The sequence below is a fragment of the Monodelphis domestica genome, chromosome 7, assembly GCF_027887165.1.
Source record: "Monodelphis domestica isolate mMonDom1 chromosome 7, mMonDom1.pri, whole genome shotgun sequence".
Classification (NCBI taxonomy): domain Eukaryota; kingdom Metazoa; phylum Chordata; class Mammalia; order Didelphimorphia; family Didelphidae; genus Monodelphis; species Monodelphis domestica.
The window spans coordinates 142,997,930-143,016,857 of NC_077233.1; the positions used below are offsets into that span (position 1 = coordinate 142,997,930).

An 18,928-nucleotide genomic window follows, 5' to 3' on the forward strand; every position below is an offset into this window, starting at 1 on the left:
TCTCACTTCACTCTATCCCCGTGGTTCTCCACCTTTCTAATGCCGTGACCCCGCAATACAGTTCCTCATGTTGCAGTGACCCCAAACCAAAAATGATTTTGGTGGCTACTTCAAAACTGTGATTTTGCTACAGTTATGATTCAGAATGTAAATACCTGATATGCATCACATATTCTCATTGCTACAAATTGAGAGGTTGAGAACCGCTGCTCTATCCCCACGTGCTCTTAGCTCTCAGCACAGTGCTCAATCTGGGTAAACAGAATCTGGCAAGAAAATTCAGTGGTAAAATTCTGCTTCCATTGCTCAGGTTTTGATTTTACTGTCTCCCTGAAAAGTCTAATCACAGGGATTCTCTGGTGCTAAACTCATAAATGTGAAAAAGGTAGGAGACCCCCCCTCTATATATATACATCTATATCTATATCTATATCTATATCTATATATCCAAAACACAGTATTAGGCAAAACAACATTCTAGAGAACAGTTAGTTCCCTAGAAAGGTTGTTTATGCCCACATAGTAAACAATATGATACAATAATGCCTGGCATTTATTATATAGGGCTTTAAAGTTTTCTAAGCACATTACCTAAATTATCTCATTTGGGGGTATAGAGGTGTTTTAGTGGATTGAGAGCCAGACCTATAGGTCCTGGGTTCAAATCTGTTCTCAGACATTTCCTGTTTGACCTTGGGCAAGTCAATTAACTCTCATTTTCTAGCCCTTACCACTCTTTTGTCTTGGAACCAATACACAGTATTGATTCTAAGATGGACATTAAGGGTTTAAAAATAAATAAATAAATAAATAAAGCATCTGATTTCATATCAATGCATGCAATTAATTAGCTTGGACTATTATTAATTATATGATCTCATTCTCAATTAGCCAAATGATTTTCCAGTGAAGTTTTATGATATTATAATAAGACCCGATTATAATGGATGATGAATGTTATTGGGCTTGAGCACTAGAAGGGAACTTGAAGGTTGTCTGGTCAACCCTCTCATTTTACAGATGAAGAAACTGAAGCCGAGAAAGATGAAGCAACTTGCCCAAACAGGAAGTTCCGGAGCTGGGATTCAAAGATAGGTTCTTGGACACTCAACCCATTGCTCTTTCCACTAGCCTATTGTGCAAAAGGCAATGAATGGCCACCAAAAGAAAAAAAAACAGTAAAAAATTTTAATAAGAAAATAAAAAGGATAAAAATATGAGAAAGTATATAAAATATAAATAATATAATAAATAAACATACATATAATAGAAAATAATTGAAAATATAATTAAGAAAAAACTAAAAAACAAAATTAAAAAGAAAAAGAAAATGGCTCTAATGCAAGATCAGGCAGGGATAATTCATAAAGTCTCTGTAGTACAAATTAGAAAATAATTAAGAGCAAAGGAAGGGTACAGGCACTTGGGAAATACAATGGAGGAACAGGCAAATGCATGGAGGGAAGAAAATGGTACAGCATGTCCCCAACTGGCAGCCTGGGTGTGGGGAAGTGAGTTGGAAGATGGAGGTCTCAGATCTCTTACCAAGACAGCAGTTTCTTTTGTGTTCTGGGCCTCATAGCTCAGCTCTCTGCAGTAGCTTGGGAAGTGCAGCTTGGATTTGTTTGGGCTCTTGGTTGGGAGATAAGTTATAGGGAACCTAAAACCACACACCTGCAAACAGTTAGCCTATTAAATCTGAGGCGGATTATCACAGAAAGGCTCACTTTTTGTCCTCTGTCTCCGAGGCCTGGGAGCCAAGCTTTTGTGGCTGATGAGCTAAGTGGTTCTTGTGTGTTTGAAGAGAATAAACCAGAAGAAAATAGAAGAATTGGGCACTAGCACAGAGCAGGCAGCAATTCCAGTATTTCATAAAATATGGGGGGACTGTGGCCAATGCCTTGCTAACTTTTGAAAAATTTCAATCATTCATACAAGATTCATTCAACAGAAATTCTTAAGCATCTACTATGTGTAGGGCACTGCACTCAGACTAATGTGATTTTAGCATAGTCTGTCCCTAGACAGCCTACAGTCCATCCAAATTAAAACCTAGTTGGAGAGTAATTCTCCATCAGCTAGCCAAAGGATGTATGTCCTTCACAGTGTATAGAGTGATGGCCAGGCCAGGAGTGAGGAAGGCTCATCATTCTGAGTTCAAATCTGGTCTCAGATACTTCCTGGCTGTTTGACATTGGACAAGTCACTTAACCCTGTTTGCCTCAGTTTTCTCATCTGTACAATGAGCTGGAAAAAGAAATGGCAAACCACTTCAGTATCTCTACCAAGAAAATCTCAAATGAGATCACGAAGGTTGGACCCAACTGAAAAAGACTAAATAACAACAAATGTCCATCCCTATGCTTGCTGCTGTGGGGATCTAGATAGTATAAGAAGCCTGCCTTCAGGGAGCTTATACTCTAGTTAGAGATACAAGGTGTACGACATCAAAAACTAGCAAAGAACACTAGAGAGAACATCATTAAACTGTGTGATAAAGACTATAAAAGCTAGAGAAATTCCCAAAGAGAGGAAATCAATAGGAAGGTGGAGGTAGAAGCTAGCTTAGAGAGAGAGGAGTTAACCTGGCCCTTGAAGAACAAACAGGATTTGTGAGAGCAGAGAGGAAGGAGAGAAGGTGTCCCAAGAGGCTCAAGCAACAAGAACAAGGACACAGAGGTGAGAATGAGATATTGGGAGAATAATAAAGGGGCTGCTCTCATAGGAGTACAAGGGAGTAATGGGTGATAAAAGACTGAAAAGGCAGAGAAGAGATAGACTGTGGAAAGAGTACCTCAGGTTTCTCATGGTAGGTAATAAGGAGCTACTGAAGGTTGGTTTTTTTTTTTTAATGTTCTGTTGATATTCTTTGTTGTTAATTGTTCAGTCATATCTGTCTCTTTTTTTTTTAAAGAATTTGTTTATTTATTTATTTAATTTAGAAGATTTTTCCATGGTTACATGATTCATATTCTTTCCCTCCCCTCCTCCCACCCTCCTACCATAGCCAATGAGCAATTCCACTGGGTTTTACATGTGTCATTGATCAGAACCTATTTCCATGTTGTTGATGTTTGCACTAGGGTGATCATTTAAAGTCTACATCCCCAGTCATATCCCCATCGAACCATGTGATCAAGCAGTTGTTTTTCTTCTCTGTTTCTACTTTCACAGTTCTTTCTCTGGATGTGAATAGCATTCTTTCTCATAAGTCCCTCAGAATTGTCCTGGATCATTGCATTGCTGCTGGTAGAGAAGTCTATTATATTTGATTGTGCCACAGTGTATCAGTCTCTGTGTACATTGTTCTCCTGGTTCTGCTCCTTTCACTCTGCATCAGTTTTGGAGGTCATTCCAGTTCACAGGGAATTCTTCCAGTTCATTATTCCTCTTAGCACAATAGTATTTCATCACTAACAGATACCACAATTTGTTCAGCCATTCCAGAATCAAAGGGCATCCCCTCATTTTCCAATATCTGGCTCTTCATGACCCTATTTAAGATTTTCTTGGCAGAGACACTGAACTGGTTTTCCATTTCCTTTTCCAGCTCATTTTATGGGTGAGGAAACTGAGGTAAACAGGATTAAGTTTATTTATTTATTAAGTTTATTGCCCAAGATCATCCAGCTAGTATCTGAAGCCAGATTAGATTTCATGAAGATGAGTCTTCCCTCATTCCAAGCTCAACATTCTGTTCACAAAGCACCTAACTCCCCCAATGATATCATTTACTTTTTATATAAATGGAAATTATGATTATGAGACATTTTATAGAGCAAATGATAGAATTTGTTGAGTGATTAGAGATATGGAGGGTGAAGGAGATTAGAGAAATTCCAATCTGAAGAACATTCAGGATGCCAGACAACTTTGGGACTGAATGTAGGGGACCTGCAGGGAAACAGATCAGGCAGTCACACATCTCCCTTCTACTTTTGCTATAATCATGCTGGAAGAAAAAAGTAAATCATACAATGTCCCTCATAGCTGTGTCACCAAGAAAATGTGTAAACAATATTTCTTGAAAATTCAGCCCTTCACAAAATGAATGTAGCCAAGATTAGAAGGGAAACAAGAAACTGAGGGAAAAAACTTCATAACAAATTTCTCTGATAATGGCCTAATTTCTTAAATTTATAGAGAACTAAGTCAAATGTGTAAGAATTCAAGCTATTCCCCAATTGACATTTGGTCAAAGGATACAAACAAGCAATTGTCAGAGGAAGAAATAAAATAATCACATAAAAATATTCCAAGTCACTTTCAATTAGAGAAATACAAAGTAAAACAACACTGAGGTACCACCTCACACCAATCAAATTGACCAATATTGTCGACAGTAAAGAAAAGTGATAAATGTTGGAAATGTGGCAAATTGTGATACTTCTACATTGTAGGTGGAGTTGTGAACTGACGCAACTATTCTGGAGGCCAATTTAGAACTATCCCCAGAGGGCTATAAAACTGCATACTCTTTGATCCAGTAATACCACTACTGGGTCTGTATTTTGAAAAGATGATTAAAAAGGGGGAAATATCTGCTTGTACAAAAATATTTATAACAGCCCTTTTTTGTATGACAAAGAATTGGAAACTGAGGGAATGTCCATTAACTGGGGAATGGCTGAACAAATTATAGTACATGTTGGTGATGGAATACTATTTGTTCTATAAGAAATGATGAGCATTTAAGAAAAAACCTGGAAAGTTCTACATGAACTGATGCAGAGTGAAATAAGCAGAACTGGGAGAACATTGTCCACAGTAACAGCAATATTGTATGATCAACTGTCCGAGACAACCATGAAAGACTCACAATGGGGAATGCTACCTACTTCTAGAGAAAGAACTGTTGGAGTTGGATAGATGTGGATCAAAGCATGCTATCTTTCACATCAGTATATTTATGGTTTTATTATAGGGTTTTGGTTTGTATGAGTGTGCTCTTACAATAATAACTAATATGGAAATGTTTTGCATGATAATAAACATTGAATTAAATTTTAAAAAAATTCAATCCTTCTAGGTGTTATTCTATCACCGACTACAAGGTATTTTGTGCCACTGGCTAAGTCACTCCTCTCTGAGCCTGTTGCCTTCTCTATAAAACAAAGGGGTTAGATTAGGTAACCCCTAAAGGCCTTTTTAGCCCTGATGTTATACAGATGTTGTCTGTAATGTTTGAAGGCAATTTTTGAAGTAGGCTCCTTTTTTAGTGAAAGGGGAACACTTTGGGCTCTGCCATAGATATCCTGAATTGATGATATCAGATCATTGTCCTGTCCCTTCTTCTAGCTACCCACTCACTTCTTTGCCCCACGGGAGAATATTAGAAGTACCCAGGCTATAAACATGGATATATAATTCTGCTTCCACCCAAGCCTGGGGCAGGTTTGTAGAAGGTTTATACAATTATTCCCCAGTATCCACTGATTCAATTACCCAGGGTTAACTATGAAAAAAACAGAAGAAAATGGAAAATTTGGAAAATTCTAGAAAAAAAAAGTAAATGGTTCATAAGTTTCAAACCACTTGCCAACTGAGTGTAGGCTGAAACATGGTGAAGACTACCAGCCCAGGATATGACTCTTTTCCTTTGTCCCCATACCCATGCTCTTATGGGAAACTTTCCTTCAGTCTGACTCGAGTATTCTCAAGGATCACATTCATCATAGTATGATAACAGTGAGTGCCTTTGTTTAAGAAAGCCTTTTAGGGGGGCAGCTAGGTAGCTCAGTGGATTGAGAACCAGGCCTAGAAATGGGAGGTCCTAGGTTCAAATCTGGCCTCAGCCACTTCCTAGCTGTGTGACCCTGGGCAAGTCACTTGACCCCCATTGCCTTTAAAAAAGAATAAAAAGCCTTTTAGATTTTCTGTAAGGATGGCCCCAAAACACAAGTAGTGATGATGGTAGGGAAGCCGTGTCCCTGTACCCACTGATTCAGTTCCCTGCAGTTAACAAGCACACAATCAATTATATCTGTGGTTTCAGGCATCCACAGTAGGTCTTGAAATGTGTCCCCGTGGATATTGGGGTTAGTAGAGGTTGCATGCTACTTACCAGAGGGAGATGTGATTTTTGAGTGACAGGGAATGCTAAATATAGCACTCACTACATACCTGTGTAAGGGGCTTAAATTAATTGGAGACATACGTAGTAAAAGATGAAAACATGCATGGGAACTGGCCCGACCATGTTCCTAGACCTCCAGGACTTACATTTCACCCTGGGTGAGATCCTTCTCTCTCCTGGTTTGAACCCAGATCTTATCTTGCTCCCAGGAAAAAAGTTCATTATCCTTATGTGTTCCTTGGCACATTCTAGCCCATAGAACTTCTTTAATTTCTATTAAGTGTTTTGCTTGGATAAATGTGTTTACTTGCTATGCTGTTTTCTTTCTTTCTTTCTCTTTTTCTTTTTCTCTCTTTCTTTCTCTTCCTCCCTCCCTTCTTTCCTTCCTTCCTTCCTTTCTTCCTTTCTTTCTTTCCTTCTTTCTTTCCTTCTTTCCTTCTTTCTTTCCTTCTTTCTTTCCTTCTTTCTTTCTTTCTTTCTTTCTTTCTTTCTTTCTTTCTTTCTTTCTTTCTTTCTTTCTTTCTTTCTTTCTTTCTTTCTTTCTTTCTTTCTTTCTTTCTTTCTTTCTTTCTGGCAGAAGAGTAGTAAGGCCTAGGCAGTGGGGGTTAAGAGACTTGCCCAGGGTCACACAGCTAGGAAGTGTCTGAGAACAGATGATATCACATATCCAGGCCTGGATTTCTCTCCACTGTTCCACCTGGCTATCCAGCTATTCATTATTTCTGATGGGCTTTTACATAATTGGTGTTTGGTGGGAAGGAGTTAAGTTGGTGAACATAAACTAAAGGTTATTCTACTACCTTAAGAGCAATCATAGAATGACTTTCCTCCTGAACCCAGACTTGTAATCCTAGAGGTATTTGAAATATAAAAAATGAAATTCTTGAGGAAAAGAAAATGATCTTTAACGAATAATGCTTGGAAATGATCAAATAAAATATATTTTTAAAAAAATGAAATTCTCTTGAGGCTGTATTTTTAGTTTTATAATATTAATTTAGGGGACAATTGGGTGGCTCAGTAGATTGAGAGCCAGGCCTAGAGATGGGAGGTCATGGGTTTAAATCCGGTCTTAGACACTTCCTAGCTGTGTGACCCTGGGAAAGTCACTTAACCCCCATTGCCTAGCCCTTACCACTCTTCTGCCTTGGAACCAATATGTAGTATTGATTCTAAGGCGGAAGGTAAGGGTTTAAAAAATAAATTAAAATATTAATTTATTAAGTACCCTAATTAATAAGATTTCTTAACTAAGCCATCAGACTCCCCCACAGTTCACACAGACATAAAAAACTTTAGTGGGACCCAAAAAAGAGAAATGCGAGTGCAAGCAGCCAGGAAGCTAGGCTAGGCCAGAGAAAGTAGAGGCTTACACACTAAGATGAACAAGCCAAAAAAGAAGAAAGAGCAAGGCCAGAAGAGGTAGGGAAAGAGGCTAACTTCCTCTCCCACACAGCTTATATACTCCTTATGACATTGTCATCCAGGCCTTCCCCAAGGCATCCTAAAGGGTTTCTGATTGGAAAACAAGACACAGGAAGTGGCTTGAGCGACCTTGACCCCTCCTTCACTACTTCATCACAAGAAGAGGTGGTTCTCAGAAGGATACCAGCACATCCTTCCATCTTGCCTTGTGGCTGGAGCCCATGGCAGCTAGAGCTAGAGCTGACTGACTTCATTACTCAAGAGAGTTCTTGTTTACAGGTCCCCACCTTGCTAGTAACAAAAGCTGGCCCACCATATGCCTTTAACCCTGGTGGACCCAATCCGGTTTCATAACCTGGGGAGAGACGGGCTTGGGGGGCCAACAGGGAAACCGTTTCTCAAAAACAATCCCGATTCAATATTAATTTTCCGTAGATAGATTCTCCCAGACCTTGGTGGTTCTAGATTTGCCTGCCATTGTCTCAACCAGGCTGCTGGCACCACCAGTGCACCATTCTCTTACCCCCTCATAAGGGGAAAAGGCAGTTCCCTTGGAAACAGGGTGGGCCAGAGTAGATTCCATATTATATGTCACCTGTCTATAGATTTAGATAGCTCCATACATAGGCGTTCTAGATGGAAATATTACGAGGCATGAAGAAGAGCTCCTGGCCTCTTTCCCAAAGAAAAATCAAAGGAGAATGCATTAAGGTTCTGTAAGAGCATGATGCAAAGTCATTAGGCAGATCTTCCAAAGCAGAAGGAATAAGTATGGCATTTTTAGTCATATTGCATATAATGACACTAGTCAGCGGGTTCTTTGGTCTCTCAATGTGTGTAGCTCTAGACCAAAAGCTCTCCATGTAAAAACGAACAAACTTCTGACCTGGTCTCTACATGATCTCCACCTCTAGCTTTTGTATTTCTTCCCCCATCTGCCCTTTTCTTACCACCTTCTTCTGTCTCCAGTTCCCTATCTGAGTAACTCCCCTGCCTCAACCAAATCTCCTAGCTGATATCATTGGGCAGCTGCTTCTCCCTAAAGTGCATTCTGGGTATAAGCCTTCCTGAAAAATCTCCCTTGCTTTAAATCCATACGATTATAATTACTATTATTTCTGGCCAGGCCTGCCTGTATCCTATGACAGTGTAGAAACCAGTTGAATAAGAAGTTGTAATCTCTGGATTTAGTTATAAGAGAACTCAGACAGTAGATAGAGAAAGATCTCTGCTGTTTATGGAGATGCAAATGCTGATTAGCCAAGTAAAATATGATCATCTGAAAAAGCAGTTCAGAGATGTATGAAGTCCATGGTTCTTGAAATATTTACCATCTGGACTTCCATTTGCCATAAAAATACATCTGCTTCAGCCCACTCCAAGCCAAGCCAGGGACATGCCATCAAGACTTAGCCTGTCTCAGAAATCCCACTGTCGAATGTCAGCTTTGGCTAAAATGTTTTAGCATTTATTAAGTGTTAGTCTAGTGTAAAGACTCGCCTCCTTTGGGTCCTCCACAGACTAGCAGGAGGCAAAGTCCTTATACTATTTTCCTCAATAGTTCCACAATGTTGGGAAAGCTGTTGAGACTACTAGGTGTCCAGATAACAAAATAAAGGCAACAAAAATAAATGTTTTAAGATGTCATTGCAACACCAAGCTTGCGATTCTATGAATAGGTGGTATTTGTTGTCCAATATTTCATGGCATCTTTGTTGTCCTGAAGCCCTGTGTGACTCCTAATAATCTGCCATAGGAAAGAATTCAACCTTTAAGAGAACTGTAAGCTCAACGCAGAGCCTAGGATCACACCTGCTGGACAAAGGATTAGACAAAGCTCCAGCCTGTATATTGAGATGAGTTTCTCTACAAAATTCCTCTGAAGCTATGTCTAAAGATATGAGGGCATCGACTGTCTTTTGTCTCTTTTTATATCCCCAGCACTTGGCACATTGCCTGGCTCATACTATATGCAGTAAATAAATATTGACCAATTGGTTAAATTTCCTAAGATTACTTAAGATAGTTACACAGTTTCCCAGGAAATAGATAAGTAACAGCTAAGTATTAGCAGGGGCCCAAGATGACTTTCTTAGTTGTTTTTCAATTTTGTGGTTAAGCCTCCACATCCAGGGAAATCTTTATACCTGACAGCTTAGAAGGCTGACATTAATGCATTTCTCTCTGTAGAAATCATTGCACAAGATGAATTCTATACCCAATACGTAATACACTAAGTCTCAAGGCTTCCCCCAGTCATAATTTTAGCAACAGTGTCAGTTCAATAATCTTAAAGACTCTTCCTTGGTGCTGCTTTCCTTAGTCTTCCAGAATCACTAAAACCATCCCATACCACCAAAAAGCTCACATTTAGAGATGTAGAGAATACAGAGAAAGAAATGCAACTATGTGGGGATAACACTAGATCCTTTTCCAATAAATATAGGAGTGGAGGAAGGGCGCCCACTCTCCCCATAATTATTCATTACTAGCAACAGCAATAAGACAAGAAAAAGAAATTAAAGGCATAAAGATAAGCAAAAAGGAGATAAAACTATCCCTATTTGCTAAAAACATGATGGTCTACTTGAAAATCTATGGGAATGAACAAAGACACTAATTGAAACAATTGTTTCAGTAAAGTTTCAGGCTACAAAATAACTCAAAAATCAATATTATTTCTATATAATAACAAGACCAAGAAGCAACAATAGAAAGAGAAATCCCATTCCAAATAATTGCAAAATGCATAAAATATCTAAGAAGCTACCTACCAAAGCACACAAAAGACTAGTAGGCATTCAGTTACAGTGTTGCTCCTTAAGGAAATAAAAACAATTTAAATATCTGGAGAAATATTCAGTATACATGGCTAGACTGTGCCAATACAATAAAAATGACAATATTACCCAAATCAATTTACACTTTTGATGCTATCCCAAAATTACTTACTTTATAGAACTTGATAAAATAATAGCAAAAATCATTTGGAAAAAAACCCCAAAGACCTAAAATGTCAAGAGAAATCATGAAAAGAAGTAGGGATAAAGACTTCAAATGATATTATAAAGCAACAATCATCAAAACCACCTAGTACTGCGCAAAAAAGAAATAGACAAAGATCAATGGAACAAACTAAGGGGGATTCCTTACAACAGACAAAAACTAAAACTAAATAACTCATTGTTTGACAAATTGGAAAACATAAATTACTCAGGGGAAAATTCTTATTTGATAAAAATTGCTAGAAAAACTGGAAAGCAGACTGGCAGAAATTAGGCTTAGCCTAACATTTATAACAGGCCATCATACAATCTAAATAGATACACACACCCTTAATATTAAAGATAATACTATAAAAAAGTAAAAGAAAAACAGATCATATACCTCTCTCAGCTATTGATGGGAGATATATTTGGACTTTATTACCTCAAAGCAAGGCCTCTGGGCTTATGACTCATCTCTACCATATGATTATAAACTTTTTTTAAAAATCAACTTTTCTGTCAGGTATAACCTCCCACAATCTCTCCCAAAAGATCTTTATATCCTTATCCCATAATCCCTAAATAGTCATTTGATTTATGGCTTCTCAGCTGTACCCTTCAAAACTCTGAAAACAACTTTATTTAAATAAAATGAAAGGCCAGAAAACCCTGCAGTCATCCTCCTCTGAGTTATCATTCTGTTTTCTGGTGGGTCCTCTCAGTAAATTATCCAAGAAGCCATTTTCTCTTAGATATTCCAAACTGTCTCAAAGTAGAAATTATGTCAGACACCAGAGAGTCCAACACCTGTCTAAAACAGGAATCCCCATCTCCCAATGAAATGTCCTTTTTCTGCTCCTTTCAGCAAATAATATGCACGAATGTAAAAGGGCAGTAAGTAAACTTAAATGTAGGATGAATCATAGGATAATGGTTTTAGAGTAGGAGAGACTCTAGAGGCTGATTATTCCAACTCTTTATTTTATTTATTTATTCATTTTAAAACTTTTACCTTCTGTCTTAGAATCAATACTGGGTATTAGTTCTAAGGCCAGAAGAGTGGTAAGGGCTAGGCAATGGGGGTTAAGTGACTTGCCCAGGGTCACACAGCTAGGAAGTATCTGAGGTCAGATTTGAACCCAGAGCCTCCCATCTCTGGGCCTGGCTCCCAATCCACTGAGCTACCCAGCTGCCCCTTCAATCCTTTATTTTTCAATCAAATTAGTTGTAACTTCATATACTTATTAAAAGACATTGCATTCCAATGATGATAAATGATATGGGAGTGCCATAGCCAGACACCAAAGGGTTGAAGATACTGAATGCCATTCCTTCAATATGGAGTCTGAGAATAATTCTTAAAGGAAGGGAAATGTGTGAGGTCAGTGGAGGAAATTCCCTATAAGAAGTACAGTTTATGAGCATGCAGAAGGAATGACCAAATGATGAGCTTAATGGCTAACTTGGGCAGAAAAGGATGCCACCAGGGCAAGAGAGAGACAGGGAGCTCCGAGAGTCCTTCTGAAGAACTGTGTACCTCAGCCCAAAGAACTTGGGCCTACTCCTGTGTGGCATGGAAGGTTATCAGTCAAGCTTGCATTTCTTCTAGGCTACCACAAAGGTGAGGAGTGGCGTGTTGCAAAAACAATCAAAGCCCATGTGGGAAAATGGCACCTCGTTTGCATTGTTCGCTGAATCCCCCATTGGGTGAGGTCCTGAGGAAAGCCAGGGGAATAGTTGCTTCGCCTCCATCCACAGCAGGCAGCCCTGGACTTTCTGGGAGAGCTGCCCCCCCAGCCAATGCCGTGCTGCCTGATCTGAATGCTTATATATCCTTCACAAGCCATTACATTTATGGGCAGGATATAAAGAACACACAGCACATGCCCAGCTGCTTGCAGAATATACATCACGAGCTGGCTGGACATGCCTTTTCCGCCCATGTGGATTGAGCCCAGAATGATCTGTTTATAGCACAGATCTACATTGCTTAGGTGAGTGGGCGAGTAGATGGATGTATCTGAGCATTCATTCTATATCCTGCCTTACCTCCCCTGCTCTGTTTACAGTTCATATTCCAATAACAGGGTGCTGAGGCTGGTTGCTCTCATTCGGTCCATTGTACTTGGGGAAGTATGGAAAACATATTAAACTGCTTTTCTCCCCCACCTCTTGGTGACCTATTCATCTGGAGTTTACTTAGGGTCTAGACTAGGGGTTTTCTTCTCCCTAATTCTTTCCTGATCTAAGCCCTAAGGAGCCATCCTCATAGGGATGAGTGAAATTTGGTCCCTGGGGTTTCCCAAATACCCACAAAATGTGTTCCAAAAGTAATCCATGTCCTTCGTTTCCAAAGCAGAGGGCTGTCCAGTTCCAAAGTGGGAAGGGGGAAGACAGGAGTAACCAAAGTTTTTGTGGCAATTTGTTCCCTTTCCCTAAAGAATAATCTCCCATATTTATTTCAACTACATTTCACCAAAGAAAATCAGCCCTGGTTGGTATTGTGTGAATGGTTAATCTCCTATTGACACTCAGCCTAGTCCATACCCACATACTCACTGTCCTCTGTTATTTATTAATCATTTTTTAAAAACTGTTAATCAGAGAGAAGAGATAAGTGTCCCAACTCTTCCCAATGTACATAGGCAGAGGGTTAGTTCCAAACTAAAGTTATCCTTTTAACAGTTTTGCCGGGTAGACACTTTTGTATTGTTTTTGTGTGTGTTAAGATGTATTGATATATTTTATTCCTACCCTCCCAATCATTTGCCACTGCCCCTTTTCTCACCTCTACTGCCACAATGAACCGTCCCTTGGAAAAAAGGAAGCAGTTAAGCAAAATCAATTAATACAGTGAAGATATTTGATAGCATACGTAATATTCTATTCATGTAGTCTCTCACTTCTCTGCTGTCAGAGATACATCTTCATTTATATCTGTTCATTTAATCTCTGGGATTGAGATTAGTCCTTACAATTAGTCAGAATCTGGCTGCTTTTAATTTTTTTAAATTTACATTATTGTAATCATTGTATAGGTTGTTTTTTGGGTTCTTCATATTTCATCCTGTAGTCATTTATAGAAGTCTTCCCATTACTTCTCTGAATTCTTCATAGGCATCATTTCTTATAGAGTCATAGTCTTTTATTATATTCATAGATCATAATTATAAAATCTCATCATCATCAAATATCATAATCAGTCATTCCTCAGGCAATGAGTTCTCACTTGGTTTCCAGTTTTTTACTACCACAAAAATTTTATTTGCATTATTTTAATATCATTTCTCTGGGTACAGTAAAGACTAAAAAAATTATAATGTACATCCTGTTGATATAAGATGACTGGAAACAAGATGATTCCTTCCCCCACCAGCTAATTTTGTTTTCCTCTAAAATCATGTCTTATAATGTCCATCTTTCTTCTATGGCAAATGGCATGTCCTTGGTGAGCCAGTATGGATAAAAAACATTATGCATGGCAGGGAGCAACCAGAGTTCTAGCCATTCACCTGCCATTAGGCTAGCTGTTATGACTATGGACAAATCATTTCCCCACCCTGGACCTGAGTTTCCTCATTTATAAGATGAGGAGGTTGTCTCTGGGGTCCTTTTTCAATTTTGACATTTTATTTTCTATGAGCTGTGTGTGGAAATGGATTTTAGTAGTGCTTCTTGTGACTAAATTGCTAATTAATCCAGCCACAAGAATTCTTCTATCTAAAAGCCCACAAAATCTACATTGGTTTTGTCCACATTTCCAAGGGCCTGACCACCCCTCTCTACTATCCTCACTGCTTCCTGTTTCCCCTGCCCTCAGCAAAATGAACCACCAATGACTTCCTTCGGCCACAAACTCATTCAATCTTCTCCAGGGCAGTGAACCATAGCATACGAAAGGCTACTTGGTGTTGACATCACCGTGATTGTTCATGGGCCATTGAAAATTCACCTGAGGAAACAACTCAAAGACATCAGTTCATCATCACATTACATGCTTGTCTAGTCTTAACACTATGCAAAGCAATGAACAAAGCAAGTTAACAGAAGATAATCTTCACCAAAAGGGAGCTTAAAGTCAGAGTATATCATCTCCTCTGGCAGGGAAGTGGGAGAATATGCAAGCTCAATGTTGTATACTTTATTAGAGGCAGTCATTGAATCAATTATTTTTGTTTAACTGTTTTTCTTTCTTGACAGGGTATAGTTAGGAGGGGTGGAGAGAAGGGAAAAGCATAATTTTCAGAAATGAAGGGGAAATAAAAAATTAAATGTACACTTTAGAGAAAAAAAAACCCCTCTTACTTCTGTCCTAATTTCAATCCTAAGACACAAAAGCATCAAGGGCTAGGGAATCAGGGTTAAATGACTTGTCCAGGGTCATACAGCTAGAAAGTATCTGAGGCCAGATTTGAACCCAGGTCCTCCAGTCTCAGGGCCTGTTGCTCTATCAATTGTATTTATTGAATGAATGAATGGAAATGAAGAGGTTCATTTAATAGGCCAAATAAAAGAGAAGTTGTAGAAGTTGTATTCCAAGGAAGACCCACTATGAACAGAGCTTAGAGATCATAGTCTGCTCCCTCATTTTACAGATGAAGAAACTGAGGCCAGAGAGGTAAGGTAGATTGCCCAGTGTCACACAGGTAGTAAGCAGAAGAGGCATTACTTGAACCCACACCCTGGCTTCAGGTCCTAACTTCAGCTCTTTCTACTTCTCTCATCAAATTAATCCCACACTTCCTAGAGGAGAAAAGGGTTCTGTGAGCTCTCTGAATCATGGGGAAGAGTAAGGTTGGCTATTTTCTTGGAAGATAGGGTAAACTACAGAGACTCTGGGAAATAATTTCTAGAAATAAGATTTTGTTTAGTCCGAAGTCTAGACAGTCCTGGAAACCTTACTGTTGGGTATTCCTACTTGCTCTTCTGCTTGCAAAAGTACTTACTTAAAAGTCAATCCAACCTTAGAGGTATCCCAAACAGAAAGAAAATGTCCAGCTCTGAAACATTATGTTTCACTCTGAAAAAGGTGAAGACAGAGAAAAGGGAAAGGGTGATCTTTAGGCTCTGGCATGTCAATATTTGGAAAGAAGTTCCTAGCCCATCCATCATTTGCCCCTGAGCAAGATGGCGACCTTCATTAGTAGCCCATTCTGGGAAGAGGCACATGGAAGAAAACATGGGAATTCATAAACGATCACCACCATCAAGTCAACCTCAACCAAGCACCAACACTAAGGCCAATTTCCAACTTAGAAGCACTCCCATTTCCTCTCCCTGTATCTTTCCTGTTTCCTTAATTGAAGTCAGGTGGATCTTTTCCTCTCCCTGATTGGGTGGCACTACCCCCATCTGTCAATAAACTTGATTGTAAATGGCTGGACATCAGGGCTAAAAGCCAGAGGAGTTGCTACAGGCCAGAGTAAACAAAACAATTATAAGATTAACACTCTTTCTCCTTTTTTCCTTTCCCCATCCCCATCGGTCAGATACCATCAAGTGGGTAAATGATTTAATTTGTCCTCCTAGGAGGTTGCCCGCAAATTACCTTATTAGGATGGATCCTGCTCTCAGGCCTCCGGCACCTGGGCTCTAAAATATTTCCATTAGCTTTGGAGAGGGAGTTCACATTCTGCCTAGGCTGCCTTCATGGTCTGCAGCTGCAGGAGCATTATTTGGCTTTAATGTATTTGCATATCAATGACCCCCTGATTAATATTTAAAGAGCCAGCTGTCTGAGCCACAGGAAAAAAAAGAAAAGGAAAAAAAAGCCCTGTGTGTGTTTTTTTAAGGGTCACACTTAATGTTCTTCATCAAGCTTCATTTCCCCCTCCCCCCCACCCCATGCACACACAGTCCTTTTTAAGGAGGAAAAATATGAAACGCCATTAATGAGTTATCAGTGAACTGACTGTGTCCCTTTCAATGCTTCTCAGTTTCTTTGTGCCATCACTGCAGCTGCATGGGACTGTTAGCAAGACAGGAAAATGAGACAGGGCTCGGCTCTCCCCATCACTTCTGGAAGACAAGGGCCAGTGACTGGGATGCACCATCAGAGATCTCTGTGTGCCTTGGATTTTTCTGATGCCTTTCTTTAAGGAGCTCAAAGCACTGTAGAGACAAGTATCTCAAAGTCACCTTGTGTGGAGAGCTGGCATTTCCATCTGGTGGACAAAGGAACTAAAGGCCAGAACAGGTGGGCAGTTTACTCTGGGTCACCAGAAACTCCAAAGAGGATCAGAGGATCAGAGATTTCAAATCAGAAGGAACCTTAGAGATCATTCGGCCCATTGTCCTCCTTTCACAGAGAAGGTGGCATTGCGTCCAGAAATTGTGCTTTGCCCAAGGTCATCCAATGAGTAAACAGCAAAATGAGAATTCAGATTCAGGTTTTCTGACCTCAATCCAGTAATTGGTTCTTTCCATTTCTCTCTATGACATGTAATGTGTTAGCAGCTGGAATTGCACGCCAGTGATACCCATAGTCACCAGAAGAAGCAAAATAAATCATATCTAGTTACACACATTAAAAAACGGAGATGGATTCTCATCATCGGTCTTTATTAGAGCACTAGCTTATCAAAAAAGTGACCTGTGCTGTACATTGCAATGAAACCTCCTTTGGCCCAATAGTGCAGCCGATTGGCTACTCAAAGTCCAGATGTAATTCTTCCAGCCAAAATGGCAGCTGGCATAAAGACCTACTCCAGGAAAGACCTAAAAATCTTACCAGATCAAATAATGATCACAAAATTCAATTTAAAAAACCCCATAATAACTAACTTTGTCCATCTCAGAACTTCACACAAAGTCAATCTGAAGCCCATGGAAAAGGAGGCCACTAACAAAGTCAGTACCATCACAGGCAAATAAAATAGTAGCCTTTCAGTCTGACCAGAGACAGGCTGGAAAAACAAGTAACCAGAGGATGCTGGATCTAGAGGCAAATAAAACAAGAAAGCCTCAGGGCCATCAGAAACCCACACTGTGGCACTGTGCTTGTGATCAGAAGTGGCAATGACCAGTGTGGTCATGGCAATGTTCAGGCCAGGGTGCTCCAGAGCTCCAAGGTTCCTAGTACTGTGTCCTGGGATACTATAGAGAGGCCTAAAGATCTGGCACCCTGAACCTCTGGTCTAAAAGTTGGGAGATGGAAGTCACCAATGGATTCCTGATATCTCTCATAGGGACCAAACAGGGCCAACCACCCATAATAAAAAGTATAACAGGGATAGGAGCCTCGCCTTGGCACACAGCCCCAGTTTGGGAGCTAAAATTAAAAAGATAAGTAAATCAACCTCTCTTAAGAATTATAGATCCAGAGCTGCCTAAAAATTAGCCTGAAAGGAGAGAGCAACTACTGGCAGACACTCAAAGGAAAAAGCATACTTTCCACAACAACTGTATAAATAACTATAAGAAAGGAATCAACAGATAGAAAATAAAATAAAAGCTTTGGAGGAAAAAATGAAATAGATAAGAAGTATCTTGGAACACAATGTGGTAAAACTCACCCAAGTAATGAACTCTCTCTGAAACCTACAATAGATCAACAAGAAATCAGTGACCCCATGAGAGCAAGAAATGCTAGAACAAAATCAAACAATTGAAAAGGTTGGGGGGGGGGGTGTAGGATATCTGGCATAACTAACAAACGACTAACCTGGAAAAGAGGTCAAGAAATAATTTTAGAATCACTAGATACTATGAAAACTATGATTAAAAAAATAAAAACTGGGCACTCTATTTTAAACTGCCCAGCTATTTTAAAACAAGAAGATAAAATATAGATGGAAAGATTCCACTGACAATCTCCTGGAAGAAAAGAGAGGGAAGAACCTTTAAGTGGAATGACAGAATTTAAAGCATTTCTGGTGAAAAGACCAGAGCAAAGTAGGAACTTGGACATGTAAATCTAAGTCAAAAGAAACCAAAAAGGTTAAGTTTTTTGAGCAATTGGAAGGGGTTATATGATGATACAGTACTAACATTCTAATAGGAGAAGAAACAAGTATCCCTGTAGAACCTGGTCTCTCTTTTTTTGGTTTTGTTTTGTTTATTTATTTAATTTATTAATTTAGAATATTTTTCCATGGTTACATGATTCATGTTCCTTCTCTCCCTTCCTTCCACCCCCTTCCCATAGCCAATGAGCAACTCCATTGGGTTTTACATGTGTCATTGATCAAGACCTATTTCCATATTATTAGTACTTAGAGTAGGGTGATTGCTTAGAGTCTATATCCCCAATCATATCCCCATTGAACCACGTGATCGTTCATATATTTTTCTTCTGTGTTTCTACTCCTACAGTTCTTCCTCTGAATGTGGATAGAATTCTTTCTCAAAAGTCCCTGGGAATTGTCCTGGGTCATTGCATTGCTACTTGTAGAGAAGTCCATTACATTTGATTGTACCACAGTGTATCTGTCTCTGTGTA

The 18,928-nt window shown here is 39.3% G+C and overlaps 1 long non-coding RNA gene across 1 annotated transcript; it reads right to left on the bottom strand.

Annotated features, from left to right (window-relative positions):
* Positions 1–13,339: 13,339 nt before the first annotated feature.
* On the bottom strand, positions 13,340–16,216 carry LOC103102756 (uncharacterized). The gene is made up of 3 exons (XR_470324.2): positions 16,037–16,216; positions 15,435–15,508; positions 13,340–14,440 (listed from the first exon to the last, which is right to left on the bottom strand). It is a non-coding gene; the product is annotated as an uncharacterized LOC103102756 (long non-coding RNA).
* Between the last annotated feature and the right edge of the window lie 2,712 nt (positions 16,217–18,928).